The 17,033-nt window shown below is 42.1% G+C and overlaps 1 long non-coding RNA gene across 6 annotated transcripts in view; it reads right to left on the bottom strand.

The window, feature by feature from the left end:
* The window catches only part of LOC110260990 (uncharacterized), a 523,917-nt gene that overhangs the window by 335,957 nt on the left and 170,927 nt on the right, over positions 1–17,033 (bottom strand). Inside the window, exons 5-6 of one of the 6 annotated variants that reach the window (XR_014810053.1) lie at positions 10,202–11,657; positions 3,081–6,941 (exon numbers count right to left, since the gene is read on the bottom strand). The exons of 4 other annotated variants lie outside the window; for them this stretch is intronic. This is a non-coding gene — a long non-coding RNA (uncharacterized LOC110260990). Of the gene's footprint in view, positions 1–3,080; positions 6,942–10,201; positions 11,658–17,033 lie in introns of those variants that run through there. One more of the 6 variants, XR_014810040.1, reaches the window with a different exon arrangement.

Raw genomic sequence — 17,033 nt, 5'->3', positions numbered from 1 at the left:
TCTCCTCTCAGTTCATATAATTCCTGAATTTTTCTAATTCATATTTTGGTTGTTCTTTTATATCTTGTTTTCTCACATCTCTTTTAAAATATCACTTTACAATTTATGTCTAATTTTGGGGCATGCATTTCTGGTTTCTTTGATTATCTATATTGATTTTTATGGGGTCTTTATAGTAATTTTTATAGGATTGGTTTTTTCCTTTATAATAATAATTTATATGGGATTTGTCAATAATTCTCTTCCATTTCTTGTTTTAAGGGAAGTAAGTTTTTCTGTGTTGGAAAGGGAAGATGAACCAGAACGGTCTTAGATCCATTAGCTCTACAGCCCCCTTTTCTGTTATTTTTGTTAAGTGCTCAAAATCATTTGCCCTCGTATTTCCTGAAATGTGCTGATTGTGCTTCTCTTCCCTACTTTTTTCTTCTTTTCTTTGTTCCTATTGTCCCTAATCTAACCAATTGCAACTCTACTCACAGAAGTTTCTCTTCCCTAGGGGAATCATGTAAGGAGGACTGAGATGCTTAACATCAAAAGCACATAGGTCCTAGACTTCTTTGGCAACACAAGCCCATGAATTCTAGTTTGCTAACCTCTGTTCCAGTTTTGCCTGCTCTCTCTGGATTAGCTTGCTGAGCTTCCTAGTGAGTGTCTGTTGTCAGCTTGGGGATTCTCACTCAAATCACAATAAGCCCCATCTTTTTTCCCGTCTACCTTCTCCTTACCATGCTGGACCAGTTAATACTGATCATTATTTGGCATTTGTGAGGATACCTTTTCACTTAGTTTTGTTGTAGACATCGTACATGGGTTTTGGGTTTTGTTATCCTAGTTACTGTGGGTTTTTTGGAGGGTGGCTCTAGGGAGATTTTAAAAGTATGTTGTAGCCATGACCATCTCCCAGAGTATTTCCCAGTGCCATTTGGGAAAAGGTCAAAAAATAATTCTGGAAATATACTACATCAATTAATTTAAAAAGAAAAACTAATGATACATGCAACAACATGGGTTAATCTCAAAAACAATATGTTAAGCAAAATAAGGTAGACACAAAAAGTATGTACTATATGATTCCATTTATATAAAGTTCATAAACAGAAAAGCAATATATACTGGTAGAAGTGAGAATATGGTTAGTTCTATAGCAAGGGTAATTAATAGGGAAGGGGCATTGAAGGAACTTTTTGGAGGGGTTAAAATATTCTGTATCTTGATCTGGACCTTGGTACATGAATACAAAAAGTATATCTAGCTGTACACATATGATGTATATATTTTATGCTATGCAGATTATACCTCAACAAGGAATTTTAAAATATTTTAAAAAATAATTCTGATTGCCCCAAAGTAATTTCATACTACATTCTAATTTCCTTCAACTTAGCACAATGCCTGCAGCATAACAGGAATGCAGTAAATAAGTGTTAAATGATGAAATAATGAATTATCCACTGGAGCCATGAATGACCTCATCTCTCACTATCATGTGTCAGCATCTTTTCTAAAATGAATTTATCCATCTTTTATTAGATATGTTGATGACCACAGAAGGCCATAGTAATTTCTTCTGTTCAGTTTAATTTAGAAAATTTTGAATATATATATATGTTGTAAATACTATTTCAGGCACTATGCGGTATAAAAATCATGAATAAAACTATTCTTAACATCCAAGTTCTTAGACCACAGTCCAGTCTCTTAAATAGTACTTCATAAATCTTTTTATTTTATTTTATTTTATTTTATTTTATTTTATTTTATTGTCTTTTTGCCTTTTCTAGGGCCGCTCCCATGGCATATGGAGTTCCCAGGCTAGGGGTCTAATCGGAGCTATAACCGCTGGCCTACACCACAGCCATAGCAATGCAGGATCCGAGCTGCGTCTGTGACCTACACCACAGCTCACGGCAACGCCGGATCGTTAACCCACTGAGCAAGGGCAGGGACCGAACCCGCAACCTCATGGTTCCTAGTCAGATTCGTTAACCATTGAGCCACGACGGGAACTCCTCATAAATCTTAAATGGGAAGATCCTCTCCTAATACACTAGGAACATGTTATAAACTAAACAATGGATTTAAAAATCACTGTTTCCAAAAGGTACTGATCAATGTACTGCTACTTAAAAAAATCAACACAATACTGGCATCATCAGGAAGGAAATGCTGAGGAAGAACAACGATGTGGGTACCAGTTGTTGTGCTGGATGGATGCTGGTGAAAAGGAATCACAACACTGGGAAGGAAACATTTGCTCCAACTCTCTTACCAACTCAGCACCCCAGAATCTAGCAACTTTGGAAACAACAGGAGACAACTTCATGGACATGGGCATAATGTTCTCATGATGACCACATCTAGCAGTGGCTGGAGCATCAACTACCCTTCTTCAGCATCCCCCCCACACACACTAATTAAAACAGCAACACCAAAAGAGAGAACAGTGCATGGGGTCTTCACAAGAATAGATTCAGAAGAAATAGATAAAAGGATATTCTTCTTCATACAGGCAGGAGTCAAAGAGGAAACTTACTGAATCAAGAATAGATATTAATTGAAGATGATAAATTATACATTAATCACTGAACAAAATATGATGAGGCTCTATAAGAGGTGGTTTTTTTTTTGGTTTTTTTTTTTTTTTGGTTTCTGTTCCTACCCTTTTGGTGTCAGCACTGACAGTCTTGAAGCTGTTGTTAGAGCATATTTTGAGCAGGATATGTCTGACCCTAGATCCCATGTCTTATGCTCAGTTAATATTCGTGGGTGAAGTGAGACAGGAAATCTTATGAGAATAGAAAAGGGTGGCTTGCTATTATCCCTCCTCCTATTAGCTTTCTGAAAGGTCAAACTAATGTCTTTCACACTCTTCTTGAACATTAAAAGCTTCAATATGGGATGACAGATCAACAGAAGAGCATCTGTCAAAGCCAAAGGTATCTTTGGTGACTTTTTTTTCAGGCCCAAAGGGGCAAAATTATTTGGGGAAATGAGCTGACAGATCAACAAGATTCTAAATCATTCTTAAGTCAGTACCGCAATTAATTTACTATCACAAAATACCAAAATATTTATAGCTATTTTTCCAAAGCTTAATGCACATAGAACACAGTTAAATATATCACCAGTGTTAATTATAATAATTTGCATTAATATAGAGGAAGTAATTTTAGATTTCCTAGCCAAAGATCACAGACTGTTGACTATGTTCTCTACTTCAGGTTCAAAGTGTCTCTTCAGCTATGCACTAGGAAGGTGAAGGAGCTGATACAAGTTTCAGAATTTATGACTGATGAACTTGGCTGGTTACCAAACTTCTAAGGAGATCAGTTTCAAGGATGTGAGTTTCACTTGAGCCAGTTAGAAGGACTTTGCCTGGACCAGGAGAAAAAAGACCTGTATGCTAATCTTGGTTTTTCCTGCTTTCTAACTGTGATGAGCCTGGAGACCTCAGTGAGACTTCCTCCATCAGATGAGGATCATAAAAATCCTTTTGTCTTCTTCGGCACTCTTTTGATGTCACTTCTAACTCTATATAACAGTTTTGATTCCAACCTACTGACCTTCAAAAACAGGGTCAGTCATCTTGAAACTGTGGTGACAAGGGAGGCTGGATGAGGACAAATCCTAGCCTTCATCGTGAAACCATTTCAAAGCCATCTTCCTGAACAGAGACAGTGTTCTGGGCTGGAAGGAATAGTCCTTTCCTATTCAAACAATGGAGTTAATTAGTGAGGGAAAAAATGCAATTCCCCAAATTTGGTTCTGGCAAGGACATTTTGATTCAGGATTGCCAAGAAATTCTTCTTGGTTTCATAAAGGCCATTTCTACACTAGCAAAGCAAAATGTACCTTGGCAATAGTTCCTCAGAGTAGTGACAATGTAGGTATTTTCTCAAAACATCAACCCACAAAAAATGACCAAAAAACTCCTTTTTGCACACATAAATACTTCACTTGATCACAGAAATCATCTTTTCTCTAATAGAAAATCACCCCAAAATAGTTATTGAGGCTACATAAGCCATCATTATACCATAGTAAGGTGGACTCTCACCCATAACTCCACCTGAGAAACAAAACTACAACCTTACTGGCCTTGGTTTCTAAAAGTATCTCATCTTGAAGTAATGAGGACAGAGAAGGGGCTGATTCTCAGCAGCTGTTTCGTGGCAGCAATAGCACTCAAGGGGAGTGGATGGATAGGTTATGGTGACTTTATAATGAACACTTCATAACCCCATAGTATGTGTGGACACTGTGCCACACGTGAGAGACACAAGAGAGAAGGATTCACCTAAGGAACCAAGTGACCACCTAGTGAGGAAGGCATATCAATAAATAAGGAAGATTATACAATAATATGTAATGAGTATCAGCTCATGATAAGCAGATTATGAGTCAAATATTTCCCAATCTTTTTAAAAGTAGGAACCCCCTTTTAGTTCCTTCAAGTCTTATAATTAACTATAGGGAAAGGAGGAAGAAAGCTAAAATAATTTGTCTTGCAGTCAAATATGTAAGCCTTTGAGGACAATCGGGCTTCGGAAAATCCTGCCACGGGGACTTATAAAACAGTACAAGGAAGAATGGAAACACTGGAAGGTGGGAGAGGTTGCAGGAAGAATCACGAGGCTTGCCTACCTCCTTCTTGCCCAAGTCTACTCATGGGGCCAGAAGGGCCAGGAGAGAAGCACAGCTTTCAGTGATTACAGAGAAGGGAGGAGGTTACCTGGCAGGCCTGTGGGCTGTTTAGGGTGAAACCAAGAACAGAAAACAAGGACAAAAGCCAGAGAAGCGAGGCCAAGTGAGGCTCAATTTCAAGGGATGGGGGTCATGAGGCCAGAAACTGGTGAGATGGGAACAGGAGGTGCTAAAAGCCAGGTGAGTGAGGCAACTGATTTCAAAACTGTGATCCCCCACAATGTCAAGGGACAAGGAGACCAATCCCAACTTAGTGGCTGCTTTGCAGCCTCTATGCCCATGTAACATTTCCAAGAACAGAGGGGCATTGAATGACCAGAAGTAGACAGCCTGCAAAGAGCAGAGCAGAAGAAAGCATTTTTAGAAATAAAATCAACAACTAAGGTAACCAGGTTTATCTAATAAGAAAACATGGAATAAAAATATTTTCACTAGTCAGCCAATCCTTTCCCAAGCCCTTTTTCAGACTTTTTCCTTTTTATCTGGATTGACATCATTTTTAGCAAAACTTATTTTCCCAACCAACCCTCCATGGGAACCTCAATATAAGGAAAACCATATGGACTATATTCCAACAATATCATTTAAGTTAAAAGATATCCAAAATACAATGCAATGACTGAGCCAGATAGAATCAGGGGTGACTTAGCACAGCTTTTGCCTGGTGTGGGAGACTCCTCCTCTGCCATCACCATTGTATCATCATGCTACCATTTGCACGTAGAATTTCTCCATTTTGGTTGTGCTCCTTCTGCATATTCTCTACAAATTACTTGACTATAAATCAGTTTCTAACTTTCCAGTTAAAAGCCAACATGGAATAGTCAATGTCACCCGGTTTACCCTATCCTACCCTCATTTTATACCTGAAAACCAGACTCAGGTAGAGGGTAAGGCACAATGGCCAAGAACAGAATCTAGAGAACAAATCAGGAGGGTTCCAGCTCATCACACCCAACTTGGAGCTATAAGTCTTTCAGAAAAGGATTTTATAGAATTCCTAGCACTTGCATAAAAATTGTCAAATATGTCAAAAATGATTGAATTTGACAGATTCAGTGCCAGTTATTAAGGTTAATGCTGAATAAAACTTCATCATAAAGTAGAATCACATTTGTTTCATTTCGTTAATGTCTAGGCTCTTCAACTCAACATACATTAAACATCCACTATGTATCAGGCTCTGCTAGGCACTAGGAGCATAAATATGAATAAATAGGATAAGACATTGTTCCCATCCTCAAAGCAATCCTGGATTAGTAGAGGGAGATGGATCCATAACCAATGACTTAAATATAATGTGAACTTATCATTGTTATATAAAAGTAAACAAAGGCATATTTATCTATCTATATACATCCCAGATAAAGAAGGAGTTTTCAGATTCTGCTGATGTAGACAACTCAGTAGAAAGTTGGAAGAAAACTACATGGAAGAAAACTACATGGAAGGAAAACTGTTTTTCTACTGTTTCATTATCTGGTCTATCAGACTTAATCATTTCTATTTATTTATTGGGTCTAAAAATCTTTACATTCTCTATTACTCATATCCTGCACTTTCTAATAAGTGGCACTATTCCAAGATCACAGCAGCCTTCTGGGTGGGGGTAGTTGGAAGATCATACCCATTTTCCTGATGAGACTACAGTTAGGAGACAGAGGTGAACTGGTGCTTGGGAATCAAAACAATTCAAGATTGAAACAGGGCTGATTCTGCCTAATTCAGCCCCTCTCTGAGTTTCCCTTGGGGAAAAAGGGGGAAGGAGAAAAACAAAACCCTATGAGTGTAAGACTCTGTAAGCTGTGAAAATAGACTACCCTCCTCTGCCACTGTAGAGCATCAAACCACCCCACACCCAGTCCGAGTTCTGTTAAACGCTCCCTGCTGTCCTGGGTTTTAAATTATTTAAATAATTAACAGACTCTATAGATGTAATGCTGTGAATGGCCTTGTGATCTGGAAGACAGTTACACCTTTGGAGATCTTTAGCAAATAAACTGAAAACGGGGCTGTGTGAATTTTCTCTCTGCCATAATTAGCAGCAGATGGACGACTTTTATGGAGCCACCTGTCAGCAGGAAGACTCTCCTTACAGTTTCTAGTTTCTAGAAGGAGCAGGATTAAAATAGACCAGAGCCTTTTGCTTCAAGTACTCTTAAGGGTCCCAGATGTAATCGGATCTGCCAGAGACTGACAGGATTCAAGAGGCAGCCACTCCTCGTGCACTGGCTCACCTGTGGGGCATAAGGCAGAAATAAGACAGAACATTATTTCTCAGCAAGTTTGGGCAGCTGATCATTTCCGAAAACTTGGAGAGCAAACCGGGAGCCAGTCTGTGCTGAAACGTTCCATTTTACTAACCTTTTTATCCAATTTGAAAATACAAATAGAGCTCTCAGGGTGTAATTAGCGGCAATGACTCTTAATACCTGCTTTCCAAATTTGACCTTAATGGACATTCATTAAAATGGGCTCTGACTTCATAGCCGCGTTAGCAGAAAATGGAAAAGTCCATCTATCACTGTCAGCTCCCATTTTCTGCGTAATCATTCCTGGAAGAAAGAGGCCTGCAAGTATGCACAGGGATGGTGGATGGAGCTGAAGAGGAATTGCAAAGAGCTATGCCAAGAGCTGGTGCTTGATTTTCCCTCAAGAGCACTGGTGCCTTGAGTGAGGCGTGGCCCAGAATCCCAGCCAGAAGTCTGGGACCTGGGTGCCAGATTCTGCTCCACCTTGGCCTTGCTGTGTGAGCTGAGGGGAGTTGCTGCATAGGTTTATGCTTATTACATCTATTTAAGAAGGGTAATAATTCCACACCTGCTGCATAAAGCTTTCTGAGGATCAACCAGAATAATGTATGTAAAAAATGACTTAAAAAGCATTGGGATTTTTAAGAATGACAACATTGGAGTTCCAGCAGTGACTTGGCAGGTTAAAAACCTGATGCTCTCTCTGGAAGGATGAAGGTTTGATCCCTGTCCTTGCTCCATGGGTGTTGCTATGGCTGTGGCATAGACCAGCAGCTGCAGCTCAGACTTGACCCCTATTCAGTGAACTTCTATATGCCACAGGTGTGGCTGTTTTTTTTTTTTTTTTTTTTTTTAAAAAAGGAAAAGAATAACAGTATCAATGACAATGGTGGGGGTGGGGGAAGTAAAATAATCATAGGTTCTATTAAGTCTACTCAGTGGGGATGCACTGATCCTATTTTGTTGAACAAATCTTAGGTGGTTTCCTTGTGGCAGATTGCAATGAATAAAGTATTAGTCAAGACAGATGAGGAGCAGGAGTTCCTATTGTGGCTCAGTGGTTAGCGAACCTGACTAGCATCCATGAAGATGTGGGTTCGATCCCTGGCCTTGCTCATTGGGTTAAGGATCTGGCGTTGCCATAAGCTGTGGCATATAGGTTGCAGATGAAGTTCGGATCCCAAGTTGCTGTGGTTTAGGCTGGCAGCTGACCCTTAGCCTGGGAACATCCATATGCCACAGGTGTGGCCCTAAAGGCAAAAAGACCAAAAAAGAAAAAAGAAAAGAAAGAAAAGAAAGGCAGATGAGAGGCAAGGCAATGGGCTCCTGGCTGAACTCTTTGGGAGGCTGATGGGGAGATGTGTTCTTCCTGAGAGTTCAGGTGAGGGAAAATGCCAGCCCTGGGCCACTGAACACCAAGGGTTCCAAGGTAATTGAAAGAAGAAGAGCCCTGGGCCAGGAGCTGGAAGATGGGGGACCTGCATGGCTCTGACAGTAACACACTCTCATTTTCCTGGCCTATAACCTCCTGACTTCCAAATATCAACTGAAATCAATAGCTGATGCTTTGTGGGACAGAGACAAAGACAGGCAGTAGGAAAATGGAGGGAGTTGAGGACAAATTGGTTTGTACTCTAAATTGGCCCCAGAGGAAAATACATGAGGCAGATATTGACATGAAGCTTCGCAGCAATTCACTTCTTCTGCCCATAGACTTCCTGATTCCTTGTGTCAATAAAGAATCAAGGTCCACAAGAACAAAATGTTCCCCTTGGTGTTTGAAGGAGGTAAGCGTAGGATAAATCAAAGGAAAAACAACTCTACACAGGAAGGTACTAAAATACTGAAGAGTGGGTCCAGGATCTGAATTCACCTAAAAAATCTCCAGGGTGGATTTTCATCCAATTTAATTTGGATAATTGAAGAGCCATCTGTTCTAAGTCACGCTGCCTGAACCTTATCTGATATGAGATTTGTTTGAAGCTTCTGACCCCCTCTAAAGCCTCTCCAAACTCAGTTTCAGCCTCTACTCACCTGTTGGTATCAGGCCCTGTACCTAATGTTTTCATGAACTTCACTGACTTTAATATTCTTAACAAAACCATAAGGAAAATGTTTATGGCTTCGGTATTACACAGGAGGGAACTAGAGTTCAAAGAAGCTAAGTAACTTAACCAGAACCAAAAGTCAGGCTTTAGACCTAGCTACCTGGGTTGCAATCCAATTCTTTTTCCATCACTGCACAGGTGATTCCAGTAAAATCTAGTTCTTCCTTTTAGATGGTCAATTTGGACAGCAAAGCCATTTCTTATATTTGCTGACATGCAGTGGTTTTCTTTAGTTGCCTGGTCATTTTACATATTTCAAGGTAGCTTTCTATCACTTAAATGCAATATTGTTTTGTAAATATTTTGCTCATCAGATGCCTTACCAATCACTGTTGTGTTCTCAGGGCTTAGCATTAAAAGGAACATGTATAAATGTTTGATGAATGAATGAATGATGGAAAAAACTTAAATTACAAGGTCGCCCAGGCACCTGGAGTGGTACCCTGGTGTAAGGCTGAGAAGAACCAGGACTCAGCTATATTCTGGTAGCTGGCCACCTTCAAGGCCCTCAGAGGGTTGCTACAGCTGTGCTACGGGCCAGGTCAGAGAAAAATAAAAACCATCGCATTCCCAGGACACAGGAGAACTCATGCAAAGCCCCTAGTTTGCCTCATGTCAGTTCTCAGGAACATTCCTTCCCAACATCTTGTGATGCACTCTGTGTCCTTAAATGACAAGCATTTTTCTCCGAGTTGTAAAAATAGCTGAACTTGGGAGTTCCTTTGTGGTGCAGCAGGTTAGGGATTGTCACTGCCATGTCTTGGGTCGCTGCTTTGGTGTTGGTTCGATCCCTGGCCTGGAAACTTCCTCATGCCCCAAGTGCAGCCAAAAAGAAAAAAGCTGAACTTGACATACCGTGCTCCTTTCAGTTTAATAACAACTTCAGTTTACAAAAGAATGGTGCCAAGTCCAGGCTCAAACATCTTTGTGCAATGGCGGCATTTAAACAATGCCAAACATAGTATGGAATCCTGCCCCTTAACTGATGACATTTGGAAGAAAAGGAGGAGTTTGCAATTACTGAATGCCTACCGTGGGTCAGGAAATTCACACGGATTTTCTCATGTAATTCTGGGAGGGAGACATTATTATTATCTTCATTTTAAGGATGAGAAAACCGAGACCGGGAAAAGTTACCTAGCTTGACGAGGACTGCTCATCCGTGAGTAGTGGATGGAGGGTTCAAACCCAGATCGGACAGCACAGCAGAAGCCTCTTCCAAGTTCCAAGATGCCCCAGTGGTTCAGATGCCAAAAGAGAAGCCAGCTGTGTTGGGAAGGGATTAGGGAAGGTTGAAATGAGGGAGAATAAAAGGAACAGAAGGTTCTCATAGGCCATGGGAGTGCCAGGTTCCAAACCAGGAGCTGTGTAGAGTAATCCAGATTCTGTGCTGACAGCAGGGTCACTTTGGAAACGGCTCCCCCAACCCGGCCTTAGTGTACTTCCCTCTGACGGATGGGGCAGGGATGTGGCTTCCAGAGTTTCTCAACTCCCCCCCCTCAACTCCCCAGCAGTGGGGAGGATACCGCATTTAGAAGATGGGGAAATAGAACAACTTGAGCATTCACAGTGCTTCTTGTGAAATTGATGTTCTCCTCTGAAAGCGGAGGGGCTTCTTCACATCTGGCTGGCCCCCACATCATTTGTACCTCTGAACCTAAAATGGACAGCCCTGGTTAGAGGTCCAGTTTCAGTCTCCCCCGCCCAAGGGGGCAGAGATTAACAACAAAGGAGTGAAGAAAGGGGAGAGATTCGGCCCAGGCTGTTTTGATAAACGGAAGGGAGTAAAGGCACTGAAGACTTAAGCTACTCGGACAGCTTCCATCTCCTGACGGACGTGCAGGGCTCATATGCTTCAGAGTCTTGGGTGGGGTCTCTAGTGAGAGTCCGTTACTTTAGGATCAGAAATCTGCACTCCTGTGACACACTATTTCATTATCCCCACCCTTAGTACAAACCCAACCCAGTTTCCCCAAGTATGGAAAGGGAAAGCATGTCCCCACTTAGAAGATGTCACCAATGAGCCCTCCTGCTCCCCGCTCCTTAGAAAGTCATGGGTGACACTTTCATAATCCTGTCTAGACTTTGAAATGACATTGCACTGTATCTGCCACTACGGTTTTGGCCAACTCAGATCTCTGCATTGAAAATTTTCCACTCAGCCTCCAAAAAGCAAAAAAGAGAAAAAGAGAAAAAAAGAAAAAGATAAGGTCTTGAAAAGCTGGTCGGCTGCTTTCCTCCAAATCACATCTGAAGGAAATTGAGATGAGGCGTTACCTTGTCACTGGCCTTCCGCCAAGAGAAACTGACTGAGAAAGCAAATCAGACATGTCTCTTGGAAGAGGCTGTGCTCCGGTGGACGCTTGCCGCCTGCTGATGCCCAGGGCCTCTCATTCAGGGCAGCATCCTCCGAGGACAAGCTTCCCCTGAACTTCCTGGAGTTTCAGGCATTGCCCTGCCCCGTGGCTGGCTCTCTCCCTTCCAGTGCTCCAAGGGTGTCCTCTGCTGAGCTGCGAGGGCTGATTATTTATCCATAAAACATGAGATTTGTGGAGAGGGCGGTGGAGAGGCAGAACGGGGGAGGAAGGGAACACTGGTGAAAGGGAGCATAAATAGTTAATTTGATGATGATTTAGAATGACTCTGCTTGCCGTTTGAGATAAAAAAGCTGCAGTGAGTTCAGAAAATACTAAAATAGGGCCTCATACAGGCATTTCATTTAGATTTAATAAGACTGATTATTAAGAGCATATTTCATGACGATTAAGAATTCTGACAGTCTCCCATCCACCAACTTTAATGTGCGCCACAAAAATTAAAATACTTATTTATACAACTAAAGTGCTAATAAGTTCATTTTGAGACATTCTCTTCTGAGTACTTGCATAGGCTTTCACTTTTTATAGGAGAGATAGAAAGACTCTGAGATGCTAGGAGCTGGAAACCAGAGGGAAACTTGGTAGACATTGCCAAGAGAATCCCCTGCCTCCACCCAAGTTATCAAAAAAGCCAGCCAAGCCCCCAGCTCTATCCGCGGCTTGATGAACACACAGAGGAAGACATTCTCACCTGTCAACCACTGCCTCATTTCCTCGGCTCTCTCTAGGAAGAGCACACAGGGCTGGGTGCTCTGGGACCCATCACCCCACCCCCAGCCCATTCTCTTGCCTCTGATCTACTCTTGAGTTTGAAGCAAGAAGAACTGATGTTCTCACTCCTGACTTGAGGAGACTCCTAGAAGAGACAGTCTCTGCATGCCCCATCATCAGGCTACTTCCTTGCAAGAAGCCTGTCTTGCTGCCCTGACTATTCCATGGACAAGGCGGAAGCCACGAGATCTGTGGCAGCTCATGCACACAGCCCTTGGCATCCCTGGGGCTCGGATCCCTGGCCTCTGCCTCAATCCTCACCCAAGTGTGCAGCTGGTTTCCTTGATGAATTCCTAGCTTCAGGTTCTACCATGAACCCCAATTCCTTGACGGAGGCTCTAATTCTTGATGTCTCCCCTCTCCCAGGGCTGACTCTGTGTCCCTTTAGGTCCCCAGGCACCGGCTGAGACCTGCCAGATTTGGGCCGATCTGCACCCATGTGTTCATATATCCCAGGATGTGAAGCCCAGCCCTGCCCCTCACAGGCTGTAAAATAAAGGAATGTTCCTGAACCTCTCCGAGTCTCAGATTCTCCTTTGAAGAATGTTGCCAGGGCTTTTGTGAGGATTACACAAAGTAATGCCAGCAAGCACGTTTAGCACAGAGCCTCCTGATACACAATAAGCATTCCACGAATGGCCCCTATTAATGCTACCAATGATATTATTTATCAATGACAATGATTAATTCCAATACCTAGGCTGCCTTGCTGAATGTTCATTGTTCTTCCCTTTGTTGGCAAAAGTTTTGGACTTGAAACCATTTTTCTAGTCACCAGTCAACCCCAGCCTAGTTTCCCATCAGCTTTCACCACTGTGGTGTCCCCTGGGTCTCAGCATGCTTTGCATCCTGGGCTCTTTTTCCTTGCTAATTCCTAGCCCCAGTCTGTAAACCCCAGGTCTCAGGACTGGCTCAAATATCTTGACTTCCCTATAGGGCCTCACAGAGTAAAAACTCAATACCTCTTGGCTGTTGACGTGGCCTTTTGTCCCAGAGTCCTGACCCCTGACGTGCCAGCAGTGCAGATCTCCTGCTGTCTCCTGCTCCTTTTGTACCCATACGTACCCATACGGTTCTTCCCTATGTCCCTTCTGCCTGCATCTATGCCTTTGCTCATCAAATGCTCTCCTCAGGTCGGTTGAGCCCAGCTGGTAGCATCCAGGACCTCAGCAGGTTGAATATGCCTTACCTCTGAGAACCTATAATGTGACCTTATTTGGAAAAAGATCTCCACTGATGTAATTTAATTAAGGATCTTGGGATGAAATCATCTTAGACCTATGCCCTGAATCCAATAAAGAGAAAGGCAGAGGGAGATGTGTAGCTCTAACACACAGGGGAGAAGGCCACGTGGAGACTGGCAGAAGGTGGCACTGAGCAGCCCCAAGTCAAGGAATGCTGGACCACCAGAAGGTGGGAGAGGCAAAGCAGGGTTCTTCCTAGAGCCTTCAGAGGGAGTGTGGCCCTCATGACACCTGGATTTCAGACTTCTAGACAATACAACTATGTGGAATAAATTCCTAATGTTTTAGGCTGTGTAGTTTGTAGTAATTTGTTATGGCAGCCCTAGAAAACTAATATAGGGGCTAAAGAAATGCTGGCCAATAGTCACTAGCTGTGGTTATCTGTGGAATACCCAGTTCCCTAGCTCACAAAGGCATCAGAAGTAAGGCAGGTGAGCTGGGACAGAGACCAGGGAACCCTGCTAGTGACCTTGACTCTGGGAGTAGAGTCTGGCAATGCCACATCTGTGCACCATGTAAAGAAGGCCCCTCCTGGTCAACATGAAGTGAAACTGTTAAATATTTAGACTTACGGTATGTGGACCTCCATCTGTGCTCTTGTTCCAGCCCCCATGAAAGTCAAGGTGGGGCTGGTTGTGGAGACAGTATTAAAGCTTAGTCTTAGAGTCCTGTGCACCAGCCTGTTTCTCTGCTAAGCCATCTTGGAAGCTGTGCCAGTTTGAGCAAATGATTTCACCTTTCTGAACTTTGGTTTCCTCATCTGTAAAATGGGACAATTAATATCTTCCTTGGAAGTTAAAGGTTAGAAATGGCAAAGAAACCACCCTTCTAGGCACAGAATTAAAACAAAAACAAAAAAACCTGTTTGTTTGTTTTCTTATGGCTGCACCCATGCCATATGGAAGTTCCCAGGCCATGGACTGAATCCAAGCCACAGCTGCAACCTATGCCCCAGATGGAGCAATGCTGAATCCTTTAACCCACTATACCAGGCTGGGGATAGAACCTGTGCATCTGCAGGAACCCAAACTGCTGCAGTCACATTCTTAACCCACTGCACCACAGTGAGAACTCAAAAAATGGGTTTTAGGAGTTCCTATCATGGAGCAGCGGAAATGAATCTGACTAGGAACCATGAGGTTGCGGGTTTGATCCCTGGCCTCACTCAGTGGGTTAAGAACACGGCATTGCCGTGAGCTGTGGTGTAGGTCGAAGGTGTAGCTCCGATCTGGCATTGCTATGGCTGGGGCGTAGGCTGGCAGCTGTAGCTCCAATTCAACCCCTAGCCTGGGAACCTCCATATGCTGCAAGTACAGCCCTAAAAAGACAAAAGACAAAAAAAAAAAAAAAGAAAAAGAAAGAAAAAATGGGTTTTATATTAGTCATATTTTCATGGGTAGAAAGTCCTATACATTCCTAAATCCTTTTCTTGCTCTAAGAAAATAGTAGAGAGGATGGTAATTGAAAGAGAAATTTGGTTGTGATGATCGTTGTACAACTATAAATGTAACTGAGTAATAAAAATAAAACATTAAAGAAAAAGTATTAATTTTACATTAAGCGTTCAGGAAGAAGACTTTTGTAGATTTCACCCATGGCCGTTATCAGGAGCCATAGAATCATGGAATGTTGAGTAAACTATAGAATTCAAGCCCTTTAGTGTGTAGAGGGGGAAAACCGAGGTTCAGGGGGAAAGAAGGCGCCCCAGTCATTCCGTGTTTCTTCCTAACTAAGCTCATGTTAGCACCTGGGCCTCCTGACCCCCTGTCCTAATCTCATTTTATTTCATCAGGTAGTGGTGGTGCCACAGCCACTGGGTACGGCTCTCTCTTCTGAGGTTGGAAGGAGCTTCTGTTGACACAAAAATTCAGCTGTGTGAGCCAACGTCCAAGAATCCATTTAGGATTTGCTTCATGTCCCAGTGCAAAGGAAAAGATTAAAATTTCTTTTGAAACATACCTGCCAAACATTCATCAGAGGCAGAAAATTGTTGTTTCCTTGTAATTTATATCAAACACTATTGTGAGTGAATTAGCTGGGTTTCATCTTTTTAAATGTCAGCCCAGATGACCCATATCTGTGTAGGCATGTGAATATAAGGTTATAACAACATTTGAAAGGATCCTAAAACAGTGTTTTTGCCACAGTTAAAGTGTGATCAAAACATATCATTTTGGAGTCACAATATTTATCATTTTAATATTAATAACATCATTTTGCATAAAGTACCATACAAGGAATAATTCTATTAGGATTATAAAGATTTCCAGGCTGGGGGGAAAAAAAAAGGTAAAATATTCAGAATATGTCAGAGAGAAAGAGAACCAGCAGTGTCACTAACACAAAATCCAATTTCTTTTCTTTGCAGATATTTAAGGCAACCATGCATTCCCAAAGATAGGGACAGAAAACGACAAGGAATAGGAGCAATTTATTTATGAGTCATCTATCCTGCAAGTCAGTAAATGAAACTCACCCAAAAAGGAACTGTGTTTTATGGCTTATGGCCCTATAAATTAAGCTCAGTGAAATCCTTCCAGGATGCTTAGAACAAAACGCTCTGAATTAGGGGCTGGTCAAGGAGAACACATTCAGGGCATTTCCCACAGTCTAATATGACAGGCTTAAACAGTATCTTCATATGCAGGACAAAATGGAAATAAAAAGAAACCCTGGATCATTGAGAAAAGAGAAGCATCAGTCTCAGTAGGAACAGGGCTTTTTTTTCCCAGAGCTTCTCAGTGCAGATGTTGAAAGCCCAGATGTGTAATGAAGCAGCTATAACCACGGGTGTTAGACTCCCTCGGTTAGAGTCACAGATTTAACACTTCCTGGCCATGTGTGCATGGGTCAGTTATCTCAGTCTTCTGCCTTAGCTTCCTTGTCTATGCAGCAGGAATAATACAAGTCCCTACTTCATTGAGTTGTTGTGAGAATCAAGTGAGAGAAAACCTGTGAGTAATGCTGAAGAGTGCTCAGTGCACACTCATTATGATGATGGTTACGGGGGCCTCATCCCATTTGCTCCAGATGCCACATGATGGGTAGGTCAGACAACTTGAGAGCCAGCACTATTATCTAAGCAATGAACTCTCTGTTGCCAGTTTTTTATCTGTAAAATTAGAATAATACAAAAGGCACTGTACTTGGAGACCTAAATTTACACTTTAGCCCTAGCACTTATGAGGAGCATGTCCCCACCCCATCTATAAAACGAATGTAATACAGCTTTATTTGCATGGCTGCCATAAGGATGGGTCATATACTGTAGGCAGGATGTATTGATGCCAGATATTCAATACAAGTTACTTCCCACCCACATCTCTTCTCTTCTTTAGATATCTCAAAGGGAAAAAAATCTTCCTCAATCTCAAATAACACACATACTTTTTTAAAGTAGTATTGCTCAGAGATAAAAGTCTCAAAAATCTCAAAACAATACTTAGGACATTTCCTTGTCTGCACGTACTTCATCTTCAGAACAGGTCATAGGAGTAAACACTCAGCATGTATTTTTGCTTTATTTTCATGGCTTATTTCTAACTTTGGGGGGGGCACAGGTGTGGCATATGGAAG

The sequence above is a fragment of the Sus scrofa genome, chromosome 1 (assembly GCF_054392235.1).
Source record: "Sus scrofa isolate SSC_HxYL_T2T_F1_AM1 chromosome 1, Sscrofa_HxYL_maternal_Yorkshire_Landrace_v2.0, whole genome shotgun sequence".
Classification (NCBI taxonomy): Eukaryota; Metazoa; Chordata; class Mammalia; order Artiodactyla; family Suidae; genus Sus; species Sus scrofa.
Note: the sequence above shows the minus strand (reverse complement) of the source record. Positions and strands in the feature narration are given on the sequence as shown.